The sequence below is a fragment of the Chiroxiphia lanceolata genome, chromosome 4, assembly GCF_009829145.1.
Source record: "Chiroxiphia lanceolata isolate bChiLan1 chromosome 4, bChiLan1.pri, whole genome shotgun sequence".
NCBI lineage: Eukaryota > Metazoa > Chordata > Aves > Passeriformes > Pipridae > Chiroxiphia > Chiroxiphia lanceolata.
Window position 1 is genome coordinate 3,335,746 of NC_045640.1, and position 11,620 is coordinate 3,347,365.

The 11,620-nt window shown below is 56.1% G+C and overlaps 1 protein-coding gene across 11 annotated transcripts in view; it reads right to left on the reverse strand.

Annotated features, from left to right (window-relative positions):
- The window catches only part of RNF24 (ring finger protein 24), a 29,795-nt gene extending 20,233 nt beyond the window's left edge, over positions 1 to 9,562 (reverse strand). For 2 of the 11 annotated variants that reach the window (XM_032684929.1, XM_032684925.1), the window contains exons 1-2: positions 3,190 to 3,602; positions 843 to 924 (exon numbers count right to left, since the gene is read on the reverse strand). The gene's annotated coding sequence lies outside the window, so the exon portion shown is untranslated. Of the gene's footprint in view, positions 1 to 842; positions 925 to 3,189; positions 3,603 to 6,682; positions 6,873 to 7,327; positions 7,409 to 9,395; positions 9,459 to 9,497 lie in introns of those variants that run through there. The other 9 variants (XM_032684928.1, XM_032684923.1, XM_032684927.1 and 6 more) reach the window with 9 other exon arrangements.
- Positions 9,563 to 11,620: the final 2,058 nt, after the last annotated feature.

Consider the following 11,620-nt stretch of genomic DNA (forward strand, 5'->3'; position numbering starts at 1 on the left):
CACATCTTTTAAACCCAGTCTTAAAGACTTTACCTTTCTAAAATATTATTATACCTCTTTCCTGCCCTTGCCCATCTTCACCAAGGGGAAAAGCCATGTTGAGATGAAACACAAGGAAAGGTCCCACCACCAAGGGGATTTTCGGGAAGCACTGCCAAGCAGCATCATTGAAATTCAGCGGGAGAAGCCAGTTTTCCTCTGCTCTGTGGGGGCTGCCATGTTAAATCACATTTGGATTCACAGTACAAGGCTGCTAAAATACCACCACGGCAGCTATTGGCACATTTCAATGAAAGCGCCGTGGCCTCATTAGTAGAGTGGAAATTATGAGCTTGTCTTTGTATATATTTAAAAGCTCGCCTCTGAAACTATACTGGGCCAGGGCCAGGAATTCCTGGCTCGGAGCTCCCACCACTCGGCAGCCCGGGATCACTTTGCTCACACAGGTCAAGCGACCGCGCAGCCACCGACCGGGGAGAGACGGCGTTGAAAAAACACCCTGCGGGGAAAGGCACGGAGCAACAGGGTTTGAACCAAACCCTCCCTCCTTTCCAGCTGGTTTAGGGATCACTCCTGATGAAAGCACAGGTCGTAATTAAGAGGATGCAAGAATGTGGGTGTGGGGAGTTTCATCCCGCTCTCATCTCTCCCAAAAGCCGGGGTGAGAACATCCCGTCGGCCCAGAAGCGCCGTTCCCCTCCGGGGACGGACCACAAAAACCCAAACCCTTTGAAATGAGGGGCAACCTCATGAAAGAACATTGTTCTGGGGATCTGATCCTCTCGAGATGTGATTTTGCAAGTCTCTACCAAGGAAAGCTTCGGGCTCAGCTCCCAACTTACCCGCACGGGCGCCGCAACGCAGCCAAGCCACGCAAACCCAACGTATCTGCCGAACGGCTACCGCGGTTCGGTGCCAGGGATGCTGGAAGAAAAGAGAAAAACACCCTAATATTGCACAAAAATCCAGAGGGAGCGAGGGAGAGGATGAAGACATTGGGGTTTAAGCGTTTTGATTCGCAGAGGCTCCCAGAAATTGGTTCAGCTCCCGGTAACAGCACCGAGATCCCCCTCCCGAAACGCGGCGATGATGTTACGTTGCATAGAAAGAAAACGGGGGGAGGCTCGGCTAATCCTCACAATTTTATAAGCATCTGAGACACTAATCCGTTGATCTCATTGAAAGGGATTAGAATTACTCCCTTGCCAGGAAATTTAAGAAGTTTTCTACCAGATGTAAACAAAAGCAGGGAGCAGCCCGCAGAGACGGCTGCCACACAGCGAGGCCTCATGGAGAAATCGGGGCTGGTTTTGGGGTGGAAGAGGGGAATTTCCAGCACAGCATCACTGAGGGTTGTCTGGAGCGATGTGGGCATCCAAGGCAAGCCTGGTCAGCCCATCCAGAGCAGCCTAAGGGAAGGATCCCATCCCGACAAACAACCTGCCAGGGCATCATGACCCATCTTTGAGGTCCAATCTTATGGGAATGATGTTCCAGCTTAAAAAAAAGCCCACCTCAAACTCCTGACTTGTCCTGCACTGGCTTAGGAAAACGTTATTTTAACGATAAGAAAAAAAGAGGGCAAATTTCTGAGCAGCAAACTGGGTATTTCACACAAAACCTAATTTGTGCCCAGCCTGGCAGCAGCATTCATTTGCATGGCTTTGCAGAAAGGACTCAGGTTGATAAGGTGGGAAAATAAGGTGGGAAAATACAACACAGCATCCTCATGGAAATAGTCTGGGATCTGCTGCTACCCTCAAAATGAATAATTCATAATACTGAAGAATAAATTAACTGATTTAGAAGATGAAGCGGGCAACATGCAACCTGGGTTTTGAGACCAACTTAGGTTTGCTCCTAAGTTGGATGTTCTGGTTTAGAACATCAATAGCAGAGATAGATCAAACCTAAGGGAGACAGAAAAGATTCAGAGGATCCTGGTGAGGAAAAGCCACTCTTGTTACAAAACAGACGTTTTCTAAGAAAGAAACTAAACTTTTGTTAGTGCTTCCTTCTTTCCTCTTTTAAATTCCATCCAAAAAAGAAACTTAAAGAGATTCAAGTTCCAACCTCAGGGTAAACCAGGACTCATCACCTTGTCTTAAAAACACTCCTTTTGGAGGTGCCTCACAGGACAGCAGCAGAATCCCTCTTCTCCAGCCCATTTTTATGGAGTACCATATCATTTTTAGTCCTTAGGCACAGACAATATCCGCTTGGCTTTGGGAAAACACTCACCATCCCTGTGAAGCCCAATTCCTAACTCCCTGCAACATTCCTGCTCACAGCTTTAGCATCCAAGGCTGGAACAAACCACCTGATGCCAGGCTTGTCTCCAGCTTCATCCCCCTCACCTGGCTGCAACTCATCCCAGCCCTTTCCCATCGCCTCCCTGACTCGTTGCTCCTGCTGCACGGGGAAGATGCTGCAGGAGATGGGAGGAAGAGGAGGAAGATACAAAGAGGAAGCCCCAAGAGCCGTCAGAAGCACATGACAACTCAGCACCCCCAGGCAAAGCAGCAGACCAGGAAATGATCCATTTTTCCTGCTTTTACTGCCAAAGTGCCGCCCCCAAACAATGCTCAGCACAATTGTGAGGGTGTTTTGGTCTGAACGCCAAGCGAGACCGGGGTGAAGGGCTCAGCTGACAGACATCCAACCATGAGAGCTTCCAGCAGACGGGCTCCAGCTCATCCCGATTTATTCAGCCACAAAACCACCCAGCGTCGCACAGTCCCATCCCACTTTGGATGGCCACCACTGTCACAGCCTCCAAAAGCATCGCCTTTTATCTCACACGCCAAGAGAGAAAGATGTCGAGTCTTAATCCGGCACTTCTCAGCTGAAAAGCGAAAGAAAAACCCCAAGCCGGCAGCTGTGTTTAGAACTGAGCCAGGAAATCGCCCCGGGGGAAGCCCAGCCTGGCGACGGGTTTTTATAGGGAACAATAGGAAAACGAGAGTCGTTAAAGCGCCGCGGAAATATTTGCCTGCTCGAGACAAAGCTCTGCGTGCAGAGAAGTTTAATTTGATCCTTACGATACGCCAGCGATTTAATTCCGAGAGCCCGGTCGGAGGGAGGCAGGACGGTCGGGCAGATTTGTTGAGGTTGGAAGTTGTCAGGTGGGACACTCCGTTCCCTCCCACCCAATTCGGATGGGGCATTCGGCTTTTCCCACTTTCTTACCTGCCAGGCTGCTCTTCCTGGATTCAAACGGACCGACTGGAGAGCTGAAACCCCCTGCTCCCAGTCCTGGGAAGCTGCACGGCCACGGAGCTCTTATATTTTCCCTGAAATACTCCTATGAGCCAAGAAGCTGGGAAAACCACTGTTATTCCACAGGCAGAGAGAGCGACAGTGGCACGGCTGGAACACCGAGGGCAGCTGCCTCCTGCTCAGCACTTTCGCACTTTCGGTTTCTCTCTCCAAACACTCTCCTGGCGCCGTTTCCTCTTAAGGCGCTTTGCAAGTGAAAAGCTGCATTAGAGGCGAGATTAATCCTCCGAGGGGATAATAAAATCACAGAATCATGGAATCGTTTAGGTTGGAAAAGCCCTCTAAGGCCATCGAGTCCAACTGCTAACCCAGCCCTGCTAAGGCCACCACTAAACCACGTCCCCAGGTGTCACGTCCACGTGGGTTTTAAACCCCTCCAGGGATGGTGACTTCACCACTGGCCTGGACAGCCTGTGGCAGGGCTGGACACCCCTTTCCACAAAGCAGTGGCGTCAAAGGCTTTACCAAAATCCAGGTAGACACACCCACAGCCTCTCCCTCATCCACCAAGCAGGTCACCTCGTCATAGAAGATCAGGTTGGTCAGGCAGGACCTGCCTGTGCCAAACCCAGGCTGGCTGTGCCTGATCCCCTGGTTGTCCTGTACGTGATGGCTCAGGGTGATCTGCTCCTGTCACCGGACTGACAACCTTGTAGTTCCCCAAATCCTCCTCAGAGCCCTTCCTGTGGCAGAGTGTCACATCTACTCACTTCCAGTCAGCTGGGACCTGCCCAGTTAGCCAGGGCTGCTGGTAAATAATGGAAAGTCTATCCCCATCCATTGCAGCAATCCAGCTGTATGAGTCAATCCCACATGTCTCTGTGACAGCAACTGTGTCACAGCTTTCCTGATGCCCAGTGGCTTCCAGCTCCTCCTGTCAGTGCCCATGCTGTGGGCATTGGTGCAGATGCACTTCTTCCCCAGCACCTTTTTGGGGAAGAAGTCCTAATTCCTATGAGACCATTCTTGGTCGCTTCCATGTTTTCCAATACGTTGATGACCCTTGTGTCTGTGCTGCACATGGATCTCCACCTACCCCCTCCATGGAGATGGGAGACCAAAGGACCTGGTTAGTAACAATCCCTCAAACAGGATTATCCAGCACAAAGATCCTTTTCCCCCTTGGAGCCAGGGGTATCCCACCTGTTGCCAGCAGCCCTGGTGTCACATAAACCCACACACATCAACAACAAAAAACAAAAAGCCAAAATAAACCTGGAGGAGCCATTCCTGCTTGCTTCTCACATTCACAGTCCCAGAGCTGGAGCAAAAAAAGCAGGACTTCCCTGCCTGGGCTTCCCACAGCCCAGCCCTTGCTCCTTCTCCTGATTCTCAGCATCTTGCCCGCTTTCTCCGCAGGCTGATCCAGCTTTAGCTCCAGCATCGGAGCAACCCGAGGCCTGTCAGCCTTTGGCTATGCTGAGGCAGCTGGTTGCAGCTAATTTGGTCCATGAGCCCCTGCTGCCCATCCATGCCTTGCCACTGGGGCTTTTCACTTCTCTTGGAGCACCGAGGCCAGGCCGGGCTCTTGTCTCCCCTTGCCATCCGTTTGTGAGCAGGACATGGGAGCCCTCCACGTGTGGCTGGAACCGTTTAGGTTTGGTTTTGCTCTTTGGCAGAATTCAAACCAGCTAGGTAGAAAAACCAGCACTTTGGATGGCCCATGTTATTGCTCCAGCAGGGAAAGGCATCCAAAACCAATGCAGCTCCATCCCTGGTGGGTACTGCGGTGTCCCGGCACGGAGGAACAATACGCTGCCCATGGAGATGCCGAGGCTTTCCCATTCCTAAAGTCAGGAAGGAAATCACCACCGCCCGTGGTTGGGGTGAAGCCACGTGGGTTTGGATCCTCTCCTGGAGAGCGTTTTCCATGGGATCACTGGCGTTTCTCACCCAAGCCAGGGCACCTGCCAGGCTCAGGCGATGACTGGGCTCACTTGCAGATAAGCCCCATATCACATCATCACTGATGCCACTTCAGAGCCCTGTCAGCGAGTCGGGGTGGGGACATGGGCAGGATGGCCACTCCCAGCCCGACTCTGAGTGGTTCCAGGGTAACAGGGACGGGGAGGTTTGGTCTGTGCCCATCGATCTTATCTTGTGTCAACAACACTCGGAGAAATGATTGCAGGAAACAAAAACAAACAAACCCAGTTTGGCCACATCAACCACCACTGAGACCAGGAGAGCTTCAAGGCCCAAAGAAATGCCCTCCAGGCTTCCACACCAATGTTCCAAGGTGGCTGAGGACCACCAGAAGGATCTGCAACTCCTGCCATGGCCCGAGGGGTGGAGTTGCTTGGGTTTACTGTCCAGTGGGAGAGGACCTTGCCTCAGCCATGTCATCCCAAGGCAGAAGGTTCCAGGTGGTGATGGTGGGAGTGGAGGAGATGAACACCAGCTGTGCCTCTCTCCACCCCTTCCACATCCATGTGGTGTTTTATGGCTATGAGTGAATCACTCACAACACATCTTCTGCCACACAGCCAAAGTGAAGGTGACAGCAGGTCGCTGAGAGGGGTGACCCAAGGAGAAACACCTGGAGAGATGGTGCATAAGCACAAAAGCCCTCTTAGCAAAGCCAGATGTCCTATCATCCCACACATCATTTAGTCCAGGTAAGCAGCTGGAAGTCAGTCCTTCTTGGGTGGAATGTCCAGGCTTGGTTCAGTTTCAGTCTGGAGCAGCTCTGCCACTTTCTCGCTGTGGAATCCTTCTCCTTCTCCTCCCCATCACTGCCTGGCCCCCCAGGACATGGCCAGGACCACCCTCTGGCCAACAACAGTGGCAGCAACCAGCAGTCATCCTCTTATTTCCATTTGGCACAGTTTGAAGGTCTGACAGATCCCAGAACATCCAGAGCACGCTGACCCCAAGGTGTCCTTCACGGCTGGTCCATCACAGGTGTCTCCAGTCACACCTGGAGCTGAGTGGATCTGAGCCTGGGCTGCAGAAGCGAGAGGTCCCAGCACAGCTGACCCACATGCACATCTCACCCCCCCCCAAATCTGAAACAGCCTGTGACCAAACAGCAACACCAGTGACCCAACCAGCAGACCTGGAGTGTCCAACTCAGCTGGAGAGGAGAAGGAATCCATCCTTGGGATGCAACAGCCATGGTGTAAACTTTTACCAGGGAATAAAAATACACAAACCTGAGCTGAGCAGGTGAAGCAGAGCTCTGGGAGGTGGTGGAGGGGTTTCCTTCAGCAGCAAGAGTGGGAGATGAGGAAGATAACCACCACACCCACCTCCAGCAGCTCCACCACCCACTCAGGACCAGGATGTCATCTGTGGGCATCAGCCCCGTGACTTGGTAACGGGATCACATCATCCCTCCTGCCCACTTCCGGCACGCAGCGCTGGGAGCATTATTTTCCCTTTTTTAATATGTTTTAAATACCTCAATTAGTGCATTTTGGGCTCCTTCCACATTGCCCCCAAGCAGTTCTTCTGTCAGGGGCTCTATCCTTCCACTGCCAGTTCTTAGCAGGGCACAGGGTTGTTATTTTTCCGGGCCAGGGGCCAAATTAGTATTTAATTTTTGCTCCAGATGGCACAGCACTTCAGATGCATCAGCTGGAGCATCGAACCTGTATGAATAAAGTAATAGAGCAAACAACCTGATTTACTCAGGGGCTGTTTGACATGCTCAAAGTGCTTTGTGTACACCTGTCATAAAAAATAAAAAAGCATTCAAACAAATTCAGGTGATGGTTTTGCTATCACACCCACCACCTGAGGGAAATGAAACTGCAGTAGGAACCTAAAAAATAATGATAATGATATTAAAACCTGTATTTTAATTTCTATCAAGTGAAGGATAAAAAAATTAAAGTCTGATTCAGCCATCAGGGCTGAGCCTGGACCTGGGTTTTGTTCACCTTCCCCTGTGCTCACCATCTCCAAAGCCCCAGTCATGCAAACCGGGGTCAAAGTTCTCCAGGAAAAGGGCTGGTGATCCCAGATTTTAGCGTGGTGCTGAGAGCTTATGGCTCTGCTCACCCAAGGAGGACAACAGAGGACAACCACGAGATGTTCCACTTACACTTCTGGTGAATTCACCCCGTTCTAGGAAGCTGCCGCATCCCTCTGGCACAGCCTGCAGCTGGGATATGTTCCCTGCAAACTAAATCACCCAAAATAACTCAGAACAAACAAACAAAAAAAAAAGACATCGAGTAGTCGGTTTATCTGCCTGGGCACACGAAACGCCGCGTAAAACCAGCTGAGCCCGCAAACGCCTGGAAACAAAGGGATGGGAGGGGGGGTTGTGCTCGGCTTTGCTCCGTTCAGAGCATCCTTGGGCTGTGAGAGCCCGTCCTGGCGGCACCCGAGACAAAGGAAAGCCGGGAGCTGTAGGCAGGAGTCAGCTGGGGAAAACCGGGACGAGGAGGCACCCGCATCGCCCTCCCCGGCAGCTGCGGAGCCGGGCTCGCGTGTTGCCGAACACGTTATCCATGGCAGGAAACTGGAGATCAAAGGCGAGGAGCGTGCCAGAGCAAGATGTCATCCAAACCTCCTGCCAAAGGTGTGCACGGGAGGGGGGGGGGGAAACAACCCCCGGACGCACACGCTGGCACATCCCACGGAGCCGGCGCCGCTCGGGGGGCGACCAGACCCATGTGTGTGCTCGCCGCCGCGCACCCCGGCTAAAGACAAAGACGGGCTGAACTAAACAAATATCACACAAAACCGCAGGAGGTGCATTTTTACCCGTCGGTTTTCAGTCCCCAGCGACCCACGCACGTCCCCTGCCAAAGCGGCGGGCGCTGGGAGGGCACGGACGTGCCGGCACGGCAGGAACAGCAGCCCCCGTGTAACTCCAAAAAAGCAGTTTTTCCCATTTCTGGGTGCTGGTTTTTTGGTGTGTTTTTTTTTTTTTTTTCGTTTGTTTGTTTGTTTCTTTTAAAGCTGAAGAAACCCGCAGCGTCCTGTCTCGGCCCCGGGAAAGCAAAGGGACGTGTCTGATTCCCAGCCAGCTGCTAACCAGGAGCAGAGGTGACCTGGGGACTCCGAGCAGAGCGTGGGGTGGGAGCTCCCCCTCATCCAGGGGTTCCAGGCAGGATGGGTGGGGACACGTCCCTTTGCTTGGTGCCACCCCAGACCCCTCCTGGGGGATGTGGTCCCAGGCCACGGCCCAGTCCCTGCTGTCCCCTGCTCTGGGCTTTCCCCTCTGCCCCACAAAGGGGACCTTATGGTACCCCTATAGTGCTATCAGACACCCCAAAGGCACAGCCCAGACACCCCTTTAGGGTCTCCCTTTAGGGGTCTGCAGGGACAGGGGGGCTGCTCCATTGCCCCATGGAGGTCCCTGTCCCATGGGTCAGAGAGGAAGGGCAGCCTGACCCCCTGATGAGGAAGGGTTGCCTCTGCCCCACAGGGGGAATGGAGGAGGAACCCTGTCCCACAGAACAAGGCACAAAGGGGGTCCCATCCCATAGAGGGGATGGAGAAGGGACCTTTCCCCACAGAAAAAGGCACTGGGACACATCGCAGCCTCACAGGACAAGGCACAAGGAGAGGGGTCCTGCCCAAAGAAAGGATGGAGGAGGGACCCTTCCCCACAGAACAGGGCACAGGGAGAGGTCCCAGCCCCACAGAACAAGCACAGGGAGGGGTCCCACCCCATAGAGAAGGGACCTTTCCCCTCAGAACAAGGCTCAGGGAGGGGTCCTGGCCCCACAGGGGGGCTGGAGGAGGAGCCCGTCCCACAGAACAAGGCAAGGAGAGAGGGACCTGCCCAAAGAGAGGACGGAGAAGGTGCCCTTCCCCACAGAACGAAGCACAGGGAGAGATCCCGGACCCAGAGGGGCGCCGGAGAAGGGACCAAACCCCACAGAACAAGGCACTGGAGCGGTCCCAGCCCCACGGAGGGACTGAAGAAGGGTCCCTTCCCCAGAGAACACGGCACAGGGAGAGGTCCCACCCCACAGGGGGGATGGAGAAGGGACCCTGCTCCACAGAGGGGTGCAGGGAGAGGGTCCTGCCTAAAGAGGGGATAAAGGAGGTGCCCTTCCCCACCAGAACAAGGCACAGGGAGGGGTCCCAGCCCACACGGGGGGATGGAGGGGGGTCCCTTCCCCACCAGAACAAGGCACAGGGAGAGGTCTCACCCCACAGAGGGGTCCCGCGGGGGGGTCCCCGCCCCTCTCAGCGGCGCTCGGGGGGGTCCCGGTCCTCCGGCCCCCCAGGGGGCTCCCTCCCCCCGCACTCACCCGCCGCCGCGCTGTCCCGCCGGGGCTCGCGCCGCCCGCACCGCCCGGCCCGGGCAGGACCCGGATGGAGCCGCCCCGCCCCGCCCCGCCCGGCGCCGGGCACGGCTTCTCCGAGACTGCTGCGCATGCGCGAAATGGGGGGGGTAACGGCACGGGGGCGGGGGCCAAGAGAGGGGGCGGGGCCAAGGGACGGGGGTGACGGGGGGGGGGACAAGGGAGGGGGACACCGAGGACAAGGGGGGACAGGGGGAGGTGACACGGGAGGGGGTGACACGGGGGGACAGAGGGACGGGATGGGACAGGGAGAGGTGACGAGGGAGGGGGGTGACAGGAAGAGGGTGATGGGGTGACAGGGGAACGGCGTGGAACGGGGGAGGTGACAGGGGAGGGGGGTGACAGGGGGTGACACGGGGGGACAGGGGGAGGTGATGGGGGGATGAAACGGGGTGACAGGGGAACGGGATGGCGGGGGGGGACAGGGTGTGACGGGGGACAGAGTGACACGGGGGGAGGTGACAAGAGAGGGGGTGACACAGGTGACAAGGGAAGGGGGTGACAGGGGGACGGGGAGAACAGGGGGAGGTGACAGGGTGACAGAGCGACAGGGGGACGGCTTGGAACGGGGGAGGTGACGGGAGGGGGTGACAGGCATTGGCAGGGGAGGGGGTGACACGGGAAGACGGGGAGGTGAAGGGGGGGTGAAACGGGGTGACAGGGGACGGGATGGGACAGGGACAGTTTATAGGGGGCAGTGACGGGCAGGCAGTGACTGCGGGGGCATGAGGAGGCATTGGGGACATGCAGTGACGCTGGGCAGAGGGTGGCACTGGGGGCAGGGGGATGGTGTAGTGGGGGCTTGAGGTGACTGTGGGGACGAGAGGTGGCACCGGGGACAGGGCGGTGGCACCGGGTACAGGGGGCGATGTGGGGACATGGGGTGACTGTGGGAACAAGGGCGATGGCGACAGGAGATGACACTGGGGGCATGAGGTGGCAGTGGGGACAGGACAGGGATGGCAGTGGGTGCTGTGCAGCAGGGACATTGGGATGAGCACCCCGCACTCCCATGGACATTGGGACGAGCATCCCGTGCTCCCGGGCGCTGTGACATTGGGATGAGCATCCCGCGCTGTGACAGGGACACTGGGATGAGCATCCCGCGCTCCCTGACGCGGTGCCGAGGGAGGACTCGCCGGCCTTTCCTGACCTCGGGATTCTTGAGCGATGAGATGAGGCAGGGAGCCGATCTGCTGGATGTTTTCGCTGGGTGAAGCCTTATTCCCGCTGTGGGAATCCCCGCTCCGAATGGCAGGGATTTGCCTGGACACGCTGGAGATGCCTGTAGCCGGGAGTCCTGGGCTTGGGAAGAGGCTGCGTAGCCGGGGCCCCGCGGGGCCCCACTGGCGGCAGCTGACGGGAGGAATTTGGGAAGCAAATGCACTCGGAGATCAAGTTCTGTTGTTCCTCCCACGCTGACCAGCCCCGGCACCCCCAGCAAAGCCTGGAGCCACAGCCAGAGGGGAAGTGCTTCAGGCCGGAATTTCAGCTTGTCCTTGGCACAGATAGAGCCATGGAATTGTTTGGGTGGGAAGGGATCTTTAAAGGTCATCTCATTCCAACTCCCATGCCATGGACAGGGACAACTTCCACTAGCCCAGGTTGCTCCAAGCCCCGTCCAACCTGGCCTTGGACACTTCCAGGGATCCAGGGGCAGCCACAGCTCCTCTGGGCAACCTGGGACAGGGCCTCACCACCCTCACAGCCAAGGGTTTCTTCTTCCCAATATTCCACCTAACCCTGCCCTCTGGCATTGGAAAGCCATACCCCCTTGTGCTGTCCCTCCATCCCTTGTCCCCAGTCCCTCTCCAGCTCTCCTGGAGCCCCTTTAGGCCCTGCAAGGGGCTCTCAGCTCTCCCTGGAGCCTTCTCTTCTCCAGGGGAACCCCCCCAGCTCTCCCAGCCTGGCTCCAGAGCAGAGGGGCTCCAGCCCTGGCAGCATCTCTGGGGCCTCCTCTGGACTCTCTGCAGCAGCTCCACGTCCTTGTGCTGTTGTTCCCAGGGCTGGAGCAGCTCTGCAGGGGGGTCTCACCTGAGCAGGGCAGAGGAGCAGAATCCCCCCCTCTC